The 16,192-nt window shown below is 43.7% G+C and overlaps 1 pseudogene; it reads right to left on the reverse strand.

The window, feature by feature from the left end:
* Positions 1-6,610: 6,610 nt before the first annotated feature.
* LOC136650789 (5S ribosomal RNA) lies at positions 6,611-6,731 on the reverse strand (annotated as a pseudogene).
* Between the last annotated feature and the right edge of the window lie 9,461 nt (positions 6,732-16,192).

Here is a 16,192-nt window from a genome sequence, read left to right on the forward strand (position 1 = left end):
AGAGAGAGAGAGAGAGAGAGAGAGAGAGAGAGAAAGAACGTGCACATTGTTTACTCTTTCAGACTTTTCACTGCTCCAAAACTAACCTTCTGTTAGGACTCTAAAACAGAGTCATATTTTCTCCTGCAATCTGTCATCTTAGATATTTGGATTTTTTTTCCTCCCTTGTACTGCTGATTATTTCCTCTCTCTATCTCTCTCTCTTTTTTAATATTACACAGTAACAAGAGAGAGCTCATACAGTACCCTCCAGCTAGATAATGAGAATGGCAGTCTTGAAAACCAGGGGGCTTAACCTCTAGATAACTCATGCACATCACACTATTACAGTGTGTTTTCTAAAGAAGCCCACAATACAAAATAATCAAGTGAGGGGGTTCACATAATTAATTTTAATGGGCTATATTTCCATGGCTGTTCGCCATGATTATAAATTAGATATGCTTTTCTGAAGGTCACCTTGTTAACACAATGAAACAGACCATAATTCTCAGTGGAACTGCAATCAGGGACAATGAGATACTTGGGGCAACTGCATGTTTGTTAAACACATGCTTGCCTCATTCATCGACTAAACAAGAATAAGCAGACTATTTTTTGTACCCAAAGGAGCCTGTATAAGAGGAGGTCAAACCCCACCCCTTCCCTTGCCTTACCTTACTATATTGGGCTGGTTAACCCAATATGGCCCAATCCTATCCAGGGTTAGTATGCACAGAGCAGGGCTGCTGATGGAGCATCTGCTGCAAGATGGCTGGCTAGCCTAGCCAGGAAATGTCCGTTTTTACTTACTTTTTCAACTGTGACCTAGTCCCCTAATGGACTCCTCAAAGCTATGCCAACTCTTCTGCTGGCATAGTCCTGATGGCCCTTCTGGGGGCCTGTTTGGACCAGAACAGGGGTTCTGGATATGGCGGGCACCACTGTCACAGACATCCGCCCCATCCAGTTCCCTATCAATCCTGTTCCAGCCCAATCACTAGCCAGTTCTGCTCTCACTGCCACCAAAACCATGCCAGCTGCTGGGTTCTGAACTGACTGTGATAGATCAGGAGAGAGCTCTTAGGGAACTGGGGGACAGCTTGATGAAAGTGTCAATCAAATATGCGACGGCAGTGAAGAAGGCCAATTCCATGATCATTAAAAAGGGGTTTGAAAATAAAACAGCCAATAATGCCATTGTACAAATCGATGGTAAGTTCACACCTGTATTGCATACAGTTCTGGTCACCACATCTCAAAAAGGATATAGTGGAAATGAAAAAGTGTGTGTGTGGGGGGGGGGGTACACTAAAAGCCCAATCCTAAGTATGTCAACTCAGAAGTACATCCCATGATAGACAATGGGGCTTATTCTCAGTAAACTCTGGATAGGATTTTAGCTTAAGTACACACTAAACATCAGCTCAGCTTTCTGGAAGTTGAGTTTTTGGAACCAGGGTAAAAGATTGGAAAAGAACAAAGAGAAGCTTGCTTTGTTATTAGTGCAAACATACAGTTTGGATACTGGAGGAATCTGTAATTTGGGGTGGGGTGGCTCTATCTAGCATAGAGATGAATGTATAACTTGGTCCACCAAAAGGTTGCAAATACACAAGGAACAAAATTACCTGTGGAAGCCACAGCCTGTAAAGAGGTGATATCTCAGGAGGAGTCAGAAATGAAGGCAAAGCTCTGCTGTGAAATGCCAAAATGCCTTCTAAGCACCAGGAGACACTCAATTATTTTAGCAATAGGGGCCAGAGAGATACCCAAGAGTGATGCCTGAAATGGACTGCACTCTGCACACGCTCAGTGGCAACTCCATTTTATTATTGCATCACACATACCTGCCATGCAAAACATGTCCCGAATAAGCCTAGGTTTAAATTATATGGGTTAAAACAGAACCCAGAATAGTGACACAGTAGCCCACTCAGCAGTGGTAAAAGCAAAACATTTTCTTTTTCACCACAGGAAAACGCCTCAGAAAAACACCATCAGTTCAGGAGCAAAACAGAACAGCTCATTGTTGTTCCTGGACTGTTGCACATACTCACCCTGAAGCAATAGAAGAAAATAACACAGAATAGGGAACTCAGAGCCCTCAAACCAATGGAACTATTAGCATTGGGGGAGAGGATCTGAAGAGAGTAGAGCAATTCAAGTACCTCAGCTCCCTCATAAGCAGCAATGGCGATAGCTTCCCAGATGCTCACGCCTGTGTCAAGACCGCCTGGATAAAGTGGCGCCAGGTGACTGGAGTCTTGTGTGATGGTCGAATGCCCTTACGCCTTAAGTCAAAGAACTACCAAACTGTAATGCACCCAGTCACCCTCTATGGGTCAGAGTGCTGGCCACAGTGCTGTAGCAGACCCTACAGGTGATGGAAATGCGAATGCTGCAATGGTGCCTTGGATTAATGCAATTTGATCACGCCACAAACAGTGATGTCTGACGACGACTAGGAGTTGCACCAATTGTGGAAAAAATGCAGGAAGGAAGACTGAGATGGTGTGGACACATTGTGTGCAGTAAAGAAGATTCTGTGGCGAAGACAGCCATATATCTGGACGCTGCTGGCCAGCGACCCCATGGCAGACCCAAGAAGCGGTGGATGGATCGCATCAAGGAGGATATGAAATGCATGAGTGTCACCCCTGAGGATGCCCTGGATTGAGTCAAATGGAGACCGACATGACAAAAAGCGGACCCCGCCATAGCGAGGGAACAATGCTAGGAAGAAGAAGAAGAGGGAGCTCAGAGCCAATGGAGGGGAGTAGCCCACACACAGTAGTGGTAAAAGAAAATCAGTCTCCAGCTATCTCAATCTCTCCCCAACTGTACACCTCTGAGTTCATTACCGATAGACTCATCAATCGATTTTTTCTTCCTTCAAATACCGCTAGCACCACGATGCCTGCAGGCCCCAGCCACGCCTCCTGTGAGGACGAGAGAGTCGGAGAGAGAAGCCTGCCACAACCGTGAGTGCCACACAGAGAAGGAAAAGCAACTGTGAGTTCCTTCTCCCCTCCCCAGTGTCCAGCTGCCAGCCAATCAACTGCAGAGGAGGTGGCTGCAGAGCATTGTCTGCCACAAGCTACCCAAAACAGGCACATGAAATACCAGTATTGAGTGCCAGGAGAGTTAGAACAGACAAAAGAAAATATTTCTTTACCCAGCATGCAATTAGTCTGTGGAACTCCTGGCCTAGATGCCTTTAAAAGGGGATTGGAGAGATTTCTGGAGGAAAAATCCGTCACAGGTTACAAGCCATAATGGGAATGTGCAACCTCCTGGTTTTAGAAGTAGGCTACCTCAGAATGCCAGGTGCAAGGAGTGGCAGCAGGATGCAGGTATCTTGTAGTCTTATGTGAAGCTTGAGGCATCTGGTGGGCCATTGTGAGATTCAGGAAACTGGACAAAATGGGACTTTGGCCTGATTCAATGGGGTTCTTCTTATGTTCTTATCTATGGGGCACTCTCAGCAGTGTGAGACTTTTGGGGCCTCGCACCAGTGGCAGTATTCCACAGACTGGCAGACTGCCATGACAGTGGATCACACAGCACATGGCAGGCCACGTGGTCCACCAGCGTACTGCATGGGTAGGATTGGGCCGTTAACCAGCTTTTCCAGTTCTGATATGAGAATTGAACCAGGCTGAGGAAAAAAAAATTTTAAGTTGCAGAAGATGCCCACCACATGATTAAAAGGACATGCATGTCTTCCCTTCCTGGTACACAATTCCACCCAGCATACACACACTGGGAACAGAACATCTGAACCACCCTTTAAAAGTCGCTTTACGTTCCCTTCAGGGAGAAATACAGGGTATAAATTGAATGAATGAATGATTCTCATGCTACTTAATACTAAATAGTATTACAACCTCATTATATGGGATGCTTCAGGTGTTCCTTCCCCCATATGAGTATGTGGGGCAGAACAGTGTGCCTAGGGAACAATGTGTATGCCCTCACTTTTAATAAAACAGTAGTCAATCCAGTCAGATATATCATAAAAACTTGCCCACCATTGCAGCATGGGGGCAAAACTGGGCAGGGAGAGGGAGTGGAGGAGGGCAGTTCAGGCCTGGGAGGGGATGGTGAAGGAGGTTGCCTCCAGATTCTATCCCTCCTCCCATGCTTGAAAGCCCTACACGGGTCAACTCAAATCTGCACCAGTGATTGAGCTTGTCCATATCTGAGTAAACCCGTAGAGTCTGCCAGGGCTCGAAATGAGGTACCTCGAGACCTCTGGCTGCTTCCCTAGCCCCACAGGACACAGCAGTGGCTATTTCAGGTGCCGCTATATTGGGCATAGGCAGCCCCATTAGGATTGGGTTGTTAGATATAGTCTTGATCTCACAAAGACAAAGGATCTCTTTTTTCTTACTATGCCTTTGTCATTATTTGTCAGGAGGTGATATTTGATTTCCTGCAGATTGGACCAGTATTCATGCCGCACAAATAACCAAGCCAAAATTGTGCAAAATGGAGGATTGGAGCAGAGAATGGTCGCTGCTGCATCATCTCCACAAATACAGCATCATTGATTGAAATGTTCCAGTTCTCGCTTAGAACAGCAGAGGGCAGCTCTTGTAATCTGAAAGAAGTAAGCGCTTTTCTTAAAAAGAAACTTACACAAGTCCTATGTCTATAATCGCTGTAGAACTTAATCATGTCCTCTACCAAAGGGCTATCTGGCTTACCCAGCAAAGACAAGTCACATGGTGTTTGTGTATTTCTCAGTCTATTTTTAAATTCTATTTTTTCAGCTGTCATCCTAAATCCGAGGAAATCCGGGGAAGAAGCGATGCAATCGAATTGTTTGAACTGTCTTCTTGTGTCAACAATTTGATTTAAGAGAGTTTCACAGCTGCTCATAAAAGCAAATTTGGGGAGCCCATCTTCTGAAATAAACATTAGCTTGGCCTAGTAATTGAAGGAGCATGAAATGAACTCTCATCTCTGCTGGGAACTCGATGAAAGTATAGAGTCACAGAATCATAGAATAATCGCTCACTTCAGCCCAGCTTCCACACTGACAACCCTCAATGATATATATGGCATATGGAAAAGGGGCAGCACCCAGTTTCTGGCACCCACAAAGCTCCATCTGTCAGGGAGATACAGGGCAATCCTATACATGTCTTCTCAGAAGGCATGACATAAGGGCAATGCAACTCCGAGGTAAGGGAACAAACATTGCCCTAGCTTGAGGTGGCCTCCGTGACTGCCCCCCAACTGCAGGATGCAGCACATGCCCCACTGGCACAGCTATGCCAGCTCTGGTTCAATCAGCAGCAGCAGCCCCACTTATCTACTGGGGAAGCCAAGGGCTTGATTCACCTCCCTATCAATGCCCTAAAACAAATGATAGAGATATCACAGATAACTGACCAGTGTTGTGCATGCAGAGCTGCCTGCTGCAGCACGTTCAGGTATTTACATGAGAGCCATCATGTCCCTGAGCTTTTAAGAAAAGTGGTACAAAGACAAAAGTGGGATTGTGATCATGGTTCAGCTTTGTTCTCTGTTTTAACAGTGCCACACTGTGCCAAGCACTATAAGACTATGGGGTCTGGGGCAGTAAAGACATGACAGGGTTGCAGCAGCAGCCCTGCAAAAATAGAGATGGAAGGAGCTGTCTTGGGGCATCAGATATGGGGAAACAGCTCATCAAGGGAATGATCAACGGGTAGACGCAGCCCAAGGAATTCCCTGTACAGCAGAAATGGAGTGGAGCAGGACCATATATAGTTCTTGTGGCATGACTCTTTCAAGGACAAAGCTAGTTTCACTTTCCATTTGTATATAATCCTTGTTAGTAATGTCCAAGCAGAAGCCATGAGAGGTTTTGCTTTGGTTATTATAAACCAGAGCAAGCCTTTTCTATCAAGGTGCCTATAAAGTTATTGCAATGATTTTACCACTTACCAATCCTATTCTCCACTCTCTCACTGGTACAGCCATGCCCAAAACAGGCATGCTGTATCCAGCAGGAAGGATCCAGAGGCTTTGGAGGGGAAAGGGAATTTAAATCCCTTTACCTCTGCATAAGCCTCCTAATCACAATGAGTCTCCTCAGAACTGTGCTAGCAATTTCACTAGTGCAAGTTCGGGGAGAGAAAGGGGGCAGGGAAGCTGCTGCCAGAGGGGATAGGAGCCAGTGCATTCCACTGCTGCTGGACCCACAGCCTCTTGCATCCTCCCTTCCTTCCCCCTCCTTCCCCCTTCCCCAGACTTCCTCCTTCCCCCAGCTTTCCTTCCCCCCTCCCATCCAGTTTCGCTCCCTCCCCTCTTCCATTCCACGCTGCCCCAGCCCGCCTCCCTCACCACCTTATCTTCCCTTGTGGGTGGCTGGCACTCTAGCTGTGCACACAGGAAGGCTCCAGCTTTCCCACTTTCACCTTAGAAGTGTGCTACTCAGCCACTTTATGGCTACTTTTCAGCAGCCGCTGCCAGCAGAACATGTGGCTTCAGCCCATAGGATTGGGCTATTAATGACATGAAATGTTAATTGCCAATTTGGTATCCATTCACCCAGTTTGCAAAATTGCAGACTGTGTGGGTTTTTGCCATCCTGAATAATGGTTGGCAACCTTCAGTCTCGAAAGACTATGGTATAAGCCTACAGCACCCGGTATTCCCAGGCGGTCTCCCATTCAAGTACTAACCAGGCCTGACCCTGCTTAGCTTCTGAGATCAGACAAGATCGGGCATGTGCAGGGTAATGATTGGCTGTCATCCACACACTTGGCCACTTCACCGCTCTCCCTTCACTCCTGATTGTTAAAAAACAAATGTACAGTCCCAGTACAGATCCACAGTTCCTTGTGTGTCCTGCTTGCAAGGCTAGAGGATGATTTCTTGTCATTGAATGGCCCCTGAGAAATCATAATCTCATACAGATTTTGCCATTAGAAAACTTTAATGTCTCAACCTAGTTCAGAGGGCTACCACAGTTGTCACATCTGTGGGTTTTTGTCTTTGTTTTAACCCACCGTGTTTAGGAATGGAAGATGCTAGTTAAACTGGCTCCATCTACCTTTACATGCTATAAAATGCCAAGCTATTGTGTTCCTATGAAACACTGTCGTGTTGCTTCTCCAATGTGGGCCCATCACAGAAATGTCCTTCGTTCCTCAATTGCTTTTTTTCGCACGTATGCCAAATGTTGGCATGCCAAGGCCACCCTTAGGGAATAGTATTTCAGCTCCAGAAAGTTGTTAACATAAGGCTGAGCATGTACCGTGCCCTTATTATGACAGCTTGTTCAAAAATGGAAAAGACAAGGCACAACTGAGAGAAAAAAGTTCCATGCTCTGGCTTCGGCTACATATGCTTTGCCCTAACAATATGTCAATCCAAGAAGCCTTTGTGCAGGCTGCTTGTAAAACTACAACACGGCACTTTCATTTCAGTCTTGGTAAATGGCTTTCCTAGAGCAATCCTTTTCCAAACGGTGCTCCAGGGAACCCTGAGAAGCTTATCGGGGGTTCCTGAATGGGATTAGTAATGGGGAAATAAGCTTCCTGATAAGACTGGTTTGTCACCCCTACTGATAATCCCTAAAATCCATAACTACGGGAGAGCATTGCATATATTCTAGATTCATATAGGCTCATAGGCCTAGCTAGTCACACCTAATACAGTATGTGGTGTGTGTACCACAGAACACTTCCCCGAATCCTCTGAAATTCACATGGATTCCGCTGCAGACGCACAGGGATTCTTTGGCATACAAACCACCTTGAATGTCCTTCATTGGATAGAAAGGTGGGATACAAATTCTATAAACAAACAAACAAACAAACAAACTGATGTGGAAAAGAAAGTCTGAAAGAAAGTCTGAAAACTACTGGTGTGGGGTGACATGGTAGTGATGAATACAATTGTATGTATTCCCAGCAAGGTATAATTGAAGACGTAGTATCCGGTCATGATCTGTGCATCACTTTCATGTTTCAGGAGATCTATTTATGTCAAAATAGAGCACATAAAGCTTCATTGTGGATGAAGCTTGTCCAAATTTTCCCACAAAGGCAGAACTGTGCCCCCAAATTATACTCAATGCTGCCATCAGACTGAACACATGAAGCTGCCATATACCACCAAATAAGAACACTTGCCCCCCGGCCCATAACTGTCCACATTGGACAGCTCTCCAAGGATTCAGACAGAGGCAGATAGATAGCGCTCCTATCTGAACTTTAAAACGTTTTCTTTGCAAAAAAAACAACAACATAAAAACACCAAAAAATATCAAAAACTTGGAGAAAGGGTAAAGGGAAGAAAACTAAGAGAGTAAAGTATAAGTTGTTTTATGACATTTGAGGCCCAAACCTAACAAGTGTCTGTCTGGAAAGGGTAGTAGCTCCGCTGCATAATAAGGAACCATTCGTGGATAGAGAGGTAAATAAAACTTACCTTACTCCACAGTGCCATGGTCTACTTTGATCTGCACCAGCCTTTTAGCTAGCGCAAGTCCAAATAAAGCCAAGGGGGCGTGTTGAGACTGGAAAGAGTGGAGGATATCAGTAGTGTCACTGTTCACCTCTACCATGTCCCTCTAGGAGGCCTCAATCACTGCCCTGTTCTACCCACCCACCCATTTCCACCACTGGCTTATATCAGTAATGAGGGTAGCTAGGCCCGGAGACAAACCTCCAGCACTGCCACTGTTTGTGACAGTGCTCCCAAAATGGCTGCCGGTGACACACTGTGCATGCCGCCGAAACACATTTTACGATAGCAGAACGTTGATCCACTGTCATTACAGGCAGCCCAGCCCTAGTTAGAACTGGAATGACTTTCAGGAGGAAATCCTGATAAAACTTCATCTGTGGTCATGTTCACATTTCTAGTACAATTTTAAGTGGAAGAAACTGCCTTGGTTGCCCAAGGAAACCCAGGAGCTGCGTTTTTGTGGACCTATTGAGAAGAGTTTTTAAAATATTTCCAAGACTTGTCACTGAACTATGACTCCCAGGATTCCTTTCTCCAGCATAGACATGTATCATGCTTGCTGTAGATTTGATACCATTGAACACAGCTGGAGAAAAGAACACCATCTCTTAAAATACTGCTTTTCCTCTTGTGGAGTGAGCCTAGTGAAGTGATAAAGGGATAGATACATCTACTGGAATCTGATCTGGTTTTCCCCTTTTTAAAGTATGTAACTTGAAAAATGTTAACAGTGCTACAGATGCCACCATTAACTGGCATCTTCTGCTCTTTGCCCTTGCTCTGCAAAGGGCAAAATCTCAGGCTTCTCAGAAGATAATGTACAGAACATGCCACAGCAACCCTTGGGACTTCAGTGCCACAGCAGAATTGGGACTTGCCTGCCCTTCAACATTTACTTACTTGTTGGCAACCTTCAGTCTCGAAAGACTCTGGTATCGCGCTCTGAATGGGGGTTCTGGCACAGTGTCTAGTGTGGCTGAACAGGCCGATTCGGGAGAAGAATTACTTCAACATTACTCTTTGCAAAGAACAAAGGTTTTCCACAAAGGCCTTCTTAACAGCTATGTGTTGAGGAAGCAAGTACTAAAAAAAAAAAATTAGAGAAATTATGCATAAATTTGTTTCTCCTGCCCATGGAGATTAGGAACACCCTGAGGCAGCTCGTTTTGGCAGAGTGTTGGCTGTCAAGAAGCAATGAAGTGCAAATGGAAGCCAATTGAACTTAGCAATTTGTTTACCCAAGAAGACAACAGCTGGAGAAAAACGGAGGATTTTAATAATTAGCCAGTCACATTAGATAAGGGACACACGAGTATATGATCTAGCATTATAATAAGGAGGCTGCTGCAAAGGGATTAGAAAGAATTAGTAATTAACCTCCTTCAAGATCAAAAATGTGTCTCGCTGGATCAGGAGATGGCTGGGGAACTGTGTTTAGCCCAAAATAGTACACTTTGTTGGTTTTTTCCAACCCCTCCAGCAATTTGTACTTACAGTTCTCAATATTAATGTGTCAGAATGACTCCAGCCAACAGATTCACTTTTTTCTTTCCTTGCCCAAAGTGAAAACTTCATAAAACAGAAAGAAACTGATTTATTGATGATTTATCGTATATCTGGAGACCCTCATGTGGCATTCATCACACGGGCTTGCCTCTTGGTTTACATTACTAATTGACACAAGGCTGGCAAGAATTTTTGAAACATAAATTGGAGAGCAACCAATTTGCTTGGTTTGCACCTAAGCATTTATTTTGTCCCCATTGTCACCTCCACTTTATGCAGCATGGCAAAATCCTGCAAAATCTATTTACCAGAAGCACCAATGGAATGAGTATTCACAACACAAGTCACAATCATGCTTTCAAACTGCCTTCAGTTTTCTGCAGACGCTATCATGGGTCTGCCTTACATTCTAACGCATCTTTCATAGGACATGCAGATGCCAGTGGTTCTTTAAAGACGTACTCTGGTGTCACTCAACTGTCTGCTACCAACTGCGAAAGATATGGAATTAAAGGGAGTCAGGCTTCAGGGAAGGGATTGACTGCAGGGAGCTCAGCAAGAGGGGAACAGCAGATGACAGCACTCACTTTAATCCATCAGCCAGGTACTGGTTCATCCAACAGCAAACCATAACTCCTAATCATGTCAGATAAACAGGTTTATGCTGCACTTTTCAGAGCATCAATCTTGGGTGACTCCAGTTCTGAAAGTGCTTATGCCCTTTGAGAAGGGCATATATAAACATTCCACCCTCCATGGCTACATTCTCTTTCCAACGGTATCTTCTCCTCAATTATTGCATTGCCTCCAGACGCATTCCTGGCCACTCCTGGCCAAAAATTTTAAAATCTTGGTATTTTCGAATAATACCATCATATATCATTTGATGCATAATTTCACATAGAATGCAATGAAACAAAGTTATAGCCACAAAATCAGTGAGGGTGGAGCAATGGTGCATCACCATGCCATAAGAACATAAGAACAGCCCCACTGGATCAGGCCATAGGCCCATCTAGTCCAGCTTCCTGTGTCTCACAGCAGCCCACCAAATGCCCCAGGGAGCACACCAGATAACAAGAGACCTCATCCTGGTGCCCTCCCTTGGGAGGAGGTCCATCTTGGGGGTGACATGCTGGCCTCCTGCACTGGGCGACGCAAAGCCTAGTGACACCACTGCAAAAGCTAAATTAGATTTTGAGATTAAACTGCCCATTGGACCTTCTGCTATTCAATAGCTGATCAGTACTTCTGATGTATCAGATGTCATTTCAGCAACATGACAAGAAGATGGTAATTTCAAAAGCCTGAAATAAAGCATTGTTCAGAACCAAATCTGTTTCAGAAGCTAGTTAACACAGTAAGATATAAAGATAGGCACAGATTACAATATGAAAAATAATTGCTATAGAATTCTTTGATAAAATCAACTCGAAATTATGTTAGTACTGCAAATTATAACAATTGCGTTTTGAAAAACTGAAGCAAGAATTTGCATAGGAATGATAAAAGACATAGCAAAGATAAAATCCATCTCAATAATAAAAAATGCAGAGTATAAAACAAAAGCAAAAAAAAGATGAAATTGAACTGTCAACAAAAAAGCAAGAGAATGAAATATGAGAAACTATCAAGTTCAATGTATAAGAAAGAGTACAAAGAGATAATGAAAATCTGTTCGAAAATTGCTGAAAGATTCCTTGGAAATGACAAAAATGAGAACATAGTAAATCAGAAAGAACTATAACTCTGCCGTGATGGAAGCAGAGAGACCAGGCAGCAACTAGGACTGGGCACGACAGGTCAGTCTGGACAAAAAAAGGAAGCGTGCAGTGGGCACATTTATGACACTGTTGGAGAAGTCTCTGGGGTTGTGTCAGTACTTGGAGTTCAGCAGTCAGCAAGTCAGGTAGGCCCTCTGATGGGCATAGCCCTTGGCCAGTGCCTGACCTGCCTGACAACACCTCTGGTGTCAATGAGGCAGATGAGGCCTTCAGTTCTGTGTTCCCGATGACACATATGGGAGTGCAACAAGACCTGGAGCTTGGAATGGACCTTAACATAAAACAGGCTATTCCTGGCCCAATCAGATCAAGCTTCAGAAAGATAAAGATTTCAGAGCAGCTAGTACTGGCAAGTCTGATGTGGATGTGGTGACGAGGTCGGGACCTGTTAGTCACCAAATGGAAAGTCAGCAAGAGAACCATGTAAAAACGGCCCAATCCTAAAGGGCGTGGGTGGCAGCAGAACACAATCCCCTCCCCCATTTCTTCAGTAATTTTCAGGCATGAGTTCCACTCCTGATGTTTGCATCCTCTGCCCTTCATTATGGCAACACTGCCTCTCAAATCTCCACAACATCCATCTCCCTGGTGCTGCTGCCCCTTTTATTTTGTCCCTCTCAGCCTCTGTGATCAATTGTAAGATGCATTTGCTCAGATCTACTCACCATTGGTCCATAGATATAAATCAAGGCGAACACCTGGAGGGAATTTTGAATGACTCGTTGAAAATGGGCATCAGTTGACCAAATCAGAACTGCTGGTTTCAAGTGACTTCTGAACCATCTAGATCAGGACTCCCCAGACTATGCTACATAGGCTACAACTGAACCAACATGTTTTGACTATCCTGCCGAGTCCGGTAGCATTATAATTACATGCCAGCCCCACGCATGCACCAATAAAAATAAATAATTTAAGCTAATAACACACTTGCAAATATTTTTCTCCTCTTGTGAAAATTCTTAGTTATGTATAAAATGAATATTTCTATAATTGACCTGCTCTGGCCAATCACAAGTGAAAGACTGAGTGACATAGCCCTGGAAACAAAAACTTTAGTGATCCTTGCAGTAGTGTAGCTAGATGGGGGGCAAAAGAGTAAGTACTGCAGGGGCCGCGCCAAGCCATTGGACATTCCGGGCAGCAATGGCAATGCGCAGCAGAGGTTGTTTGGTTCGGCAAGTGCCTGCCTATGTGTTGCTGTCACTGCCCAGAGTGGTTCTAATGGTGAGTGGGGGGGCACTTACATGGTACATTGCACGTGGCTACAGTACTTACTGTTTTGCTCTTCCCCCCCCAGCTACACCACTGGATCCTTGATCTAGATCAGCCATTTTCAACCATTGTGCCATGGCACATTGGTGTGCTGTGAGTGGTCCACAAGTGTGCCACAGGAATTTGGGGGAAAGTCATTTATTAGTAGGGCCAATGGGGATGTGAGCCCCCCACCGGCAGCATGGTGTGCCTTGGCAATTATCAAAAACCTGATGGTGTGCCTTGACAATTTTAGTGCCTTGACAGTGAGATGGAAAAGGTTGAAAATCACTGATCTAGATAATTCTAACACATTCAAATCTCTCCAGTTATTTCATCTTTGAGTAGCTGTTGTTTATAACTGACAAAATTCTGCTTTTTCTGTCCCTCAACACATCCTGTCATCAGCAACACCTATACAATATATCCATTTATTCTCAAACTCCACCAACTCAGCTTTAACCTTTAACATGGGGTTCTCTTCACAACCAAGTTCTCTCTGAATCCTGTTTCTTCACAGTATATAACACTTTCATCTTAAAAGTTGAAGATTTAAGTTGAAAGAACCAAAGATATATAAATAAAAATGTTATATAATTCTTATTTATATTTGTTTTTTTTGATCAGTTGAAACATTAGCATGTTTGAAGAAAGTTGCGTATCTAAAGAGAATGAGGACAGTGCACTTTAGGTATCCATTATTCACTGTGATATTTACAAAGTTATTTCTCATCATTTTGGTTAACCTATTCCTCTTTCCCAACCAGTAATATTATCTCCAACTTATTTGCATGTTCTTCAAGCTGTCTGTTAGGACTCCAAACTACCTAATGCAAGGTAACCCTAAAGACCTCAGCTCAAAGTAATGTGAAATCTGTAAATACCACTAAAGGTTGGTTAGCCTGCTGGTGAAAGTAGAGAGTAACCCCAACCTTATGCATTAAATAGATATGACTTTTTAAAAATTTTCTAGAGCATTTTCAAGCTCTAGAAAATGCTGATACTGTGAAAGGAATATGTGTTTGTCCTAAAATAATTTCTTGCATAAAGTAGCCACATAACTGGTATTTTCAAAAGCATTTAGCCAGTTAATAAGGCAGCATCAGCACAACACTTTCTTGAAAGTCAATGGAATATCCCCTTCATCAGCCCAATCTATAATGTAATGCACTGTCAGTGGGAAGCTTCTGATTGACTGTGTTGGCTTGGCAGCACAGAAGACCTATGAACATTTCAAATGCTATGTTCGAATAACGTTGTCAGAATGTCTGCAATTCAGTTTCTGTGAGGAAAGGGAAAGTTGTCAGCACGGCTCGCATTTAAACCCAACTAAAGGCACAATCCTAAACCCTTATGTCAGTGCTTTCTGGCACTGACATAAGGGCAATGCAGCTCTGAGGTAAGGGAACAAACATTCCATTACTTTGAGGAGGCCTCCATGAATGACACCCAACTGCAGGATGCAGTACATGTCCCACTGGCACTGCTATGCCAGTGCTGGAAATTGCGCCCTTACACTCTAGTGTCAGGAGTAGTTTTCTGGAGTAGCTGAGGACTGTGAAGAGTTTTGCAGAAGCAATGGCTGAAGGAAGAGTAGGCAATGGTCTGAAATATAGCAACTTCAATGTCTTGAGGAAAAAGCAAGGAATTGAGGCAAGAAAGGATTAATGACAAGGAGGTCTCTGAAGAAACCTCACAGCACATAAGGCTAGGTGGGGTTTTGTGCTATGGGAGGCAGTGTAGTTAAAGGAATGGAAAGGCAATGGATTAAAATATGAAGGAGGAAACAATTGGTGATATGAACCAGTTGATGAGGACGACCCAAGAAGAATGTATAACTGTGCAAAACCTCACAAGAGGGGCTGTGCATAGTTGGGAGGATGAAAGTAGGCAATCAAGGGCAGTTTGGAAGGCTATACACTATCTGAGGGGACAGAGGTTGGATTCATTAAAGTTGCCTTTACTTTCCTGTCATAATTTGAGCACTGCTGGGCCCCCAGCCCTTCTCCAGTTTGTTCAAACCTCAGGGAATTGTTCCTGAAGATCATTTCCATTTCTGGGCTCCATTGCTGATTTTCCACACTGACGAAATACTGTTACCAACAGTTAACTGGATCGTTGTGACCTAGGTATGCATGCCAGAGACTTAAAGGAGGCTGATTGTTTGGCCTGTGTTACAAAACTACTACACCTGTTATGAGGAATTTTTTTTAAAATGGCGCCACAAGGATTTCTCTTAAAAGTATAATCTGGTCTACCCACACTGTCTTCCACTGTTGTAACCCAAAATGGCGGCTCCAAGACAGCAACAAGGATTACCTTGTGGCTTCAAGAACATTTGATGAGAATGCCACCTTATTCTGTTTGTGTGGGAATTTCAGACCACTTTGCTATTTACTCCAGCAATTTACTGATTGCGTTGGGTCATAACACCCACAAAACATATTGCTTTCTGTCTATGAAATATTGTACTTGCTCTCTGCCCCGGTGAGATCTAATATTTTCTCCTCTTGCTCAACCAAAGTCTACAGGCAATTTTTATTTTATCTGATTTATGGCCAACCCAACCCCATGAGAGCCTATTGGTTTGGCACAAGTGTAAGGAGTAGAAAACTGTAGCCTTCTGTCTTTGGATATAAACCTCACTCTATGCTGTGTAAATGGTAGTTTATGGCCCTGATTCTGCATTCCATTGCAGACATAGATTCTGGCATTACTCCACTGAGTTTAATGGAATTGTTACACCCCTCCCAAGGAGGCTGGGTAGTACCCAGGCCTCCTGGGACAACTGAGGAATTTGCCATACTAGACATTTTAACTTTGTTCAGAAACTTTTTTTCCTTTTACAGTCTTAATGAGTTAGCTGAGCTAATGAAGTGTGATATCCTATTAAACACGTTGGCTGGCAACAATTAATTCCATGGGGCACGTTCTCCATTGATTGATTATATTTATCATCCTGGGGTAATTTAAGAAACACAGCCTTCTTGGGGGAATGCTAAATTGTGAATCTTTTGTAAACGTTAATTAAAATGAAATTAGCAGTAGCCACAGGTTAGCCTAGGCAATCATAATTAACACTTGCGCTGCTTCAGTGATCGACAAAATGTTGTGGGGTGACCTTATTAAAAACATAACAACCACTTATCAATATCCTTTTCACAAAAGCAGCCTCCCTGACATCATTTTTTATAAAT

This window comes from Tiliqua scincoides, chromosome 4 (assembly GCF_035046505.1).
Source record: "Tiliqua scincoides isolate rTilSci1 chromosome 4, rTilSci1.hap2, whole genome shotgun sequence".
Lineage (NCBI taxonomy): Eukaryota > Metazoa > Chordata > Lepidosauria > Squamata > Scincidae > Tiliqua > Tiliqua scincoides.